This window comes from Tupaia chinensis, unplaced genomic scaffold (genome assembly GCF_000334495.1).
Source record: "Tupaia chinensis unplaced genomic scaffold, TupChi_1.0 Scaffold000287_1, whole genome shotgun sequence".
Classification (NCBI taxonomy): domain Eukaryota; kingdom Metazoa; phylum Chordata; class Mammalia; order Scandentia; family Tupaiidae; genus Tupaia; species Tupaia belangeri.
The window spans coordinates 69,336-71,055 of NW_006159771.1; positions in this window are offsets into that span (position 1 = coordinate 69,336).

The following is a 1,720-nucleotide window of genomic DNA, read 5'->3' on the forward strand; positions in this document are numbered from 1 at the left end:
CCCCCCCACCCCCGTGTGCCTGTGATCCACCAGCCCAGCCCCTGGGCCATTTTCAGGAAGAAACCAGGGACTGGCACAGGACTGGAGCCCTTGACCCAGCCGCTCCTGGGTGTCACCTCTGCTCTGCAGGGCACCCCCCTCTGGGAGGCCTGCATAGGGGTTCCCAGCACTGCTGGGGGCGCTGCGGCAGTGGAGGGATCCCAGGACTGGATGGTAAAGAGCAGACTCCACCTGGAACAGATGCTTCCTCCACTCAGCCCTCCAGGGGGTCTGCTGGGGCTCCCAGGGCTAAGAATTCATTCTGAACTGCCTCCTTTCCTCTGCCTCTGCCCCCCACAGCCCTGCACACACAGGCCCCAGCACCCCACAGGTGGTACACTTCACATGGAGCCTGGTAGGGTCTGGGTCTGACCACCAAGCTTGTCCTGTGTGGGGTGCCAGGGTAGCCACCTTCCACTGGGCTGAGGGCCGTAAAATGGCGAGGGGCTAGATAGCGGTGCAGCTGTAAAAGGCAACACTTGGTGAGGTTGCCCCACGTGGGAAGATTCTGGGTTCGAGTTCAGAGACCTGAGTACACTTGCCACGTGTGCCCATGACCAGACTCACGTGGCAAGATCCTGGTAGGGGCGCTTGCTCAGGCTCTCTCTCACTCAAGGAAGAAACAACTTTAAAAATGAAACAAAACCAAAAAAAAAAAAAAAAGGACCAGCAGGGGGCATGGTGGCTAAGGCGCTGGACTCCCACGTAGTGGACTGCAGTTTGAGTCCCGGACCTGGCAGCTTGAATATCGTGCCAAGTGCATGTGTGCGTGTCTCAAATTCCAGGAGAATGGAGAAGGGATTGCATCATGCCAGGTGCATGTGTGCGTGTCCCAAATTCCAGGAGAATGGAGAAGGGATTGCAGGGCAGCCATCATGGGGGGGATGGGGGTGGTGGTTTCCCTTTCCTTTTCACTGTCTGACAAGCACAGGTACGTGGTCCTATGGCAAAAACTAAACAAAAGCCTAACACAGGCAGGGGAACAGAAGATGCCCATGTCCACCAGGGATCCCCCTTAATTAATGCTGATGCCGGGGCCGAGTGGGTCCAGTGGAGCAGGCCAGGTAATGTGTGGGCCAGCAGCCGGCCCAGAGCGGCCCCACAAGACAGGCCTCACTCACCAACGCTGCTGCTATGCCCCGGGCCCAGATGCCCTTTCCCCTTGGAGAACTCAGGTACCAGCAAGAAGGAAAAGCTGGGGGAAAATGGAGGCTCCCGTCTGCAGCCCAGCGCAGACCCGGGACATGAGGTTGCACGTCTGCTTCTCACCTGCGAGGTCTGTTCCAGCTCCCCAGGCCCTCTGCCAGCAGGCACCCCCCTGGAAACATGCTGGGCCAACGGTCTGCAGTCAAGGGGCTTGACCAGGGCTCGACCCTGGGCTGTCCCCGCCCCACCACCCCTGCACAGCTCCCTTTCTGCACCCAGGGATGGTCAGGCCCTGTCTGTGACAAACGCCTCTCAATTTGAGTATGCAGGTCTTCAAAAAGTTCATGGAAAATGCATACTAGGAAAACAAATGGTGCATCAGAATTCATCTCATTACTCCCTAACTTTGAAGTCCCCTTGTAGGTGACAGCACTAGTCTCCAGACAGCCTGAGGGTCCTCCTACCATCAAGGATTCCCTGACACTTCTCCCACCTGTGGCAAAGAAGTCAGTCAGCTGGAGTTTTTTTTTTTTTT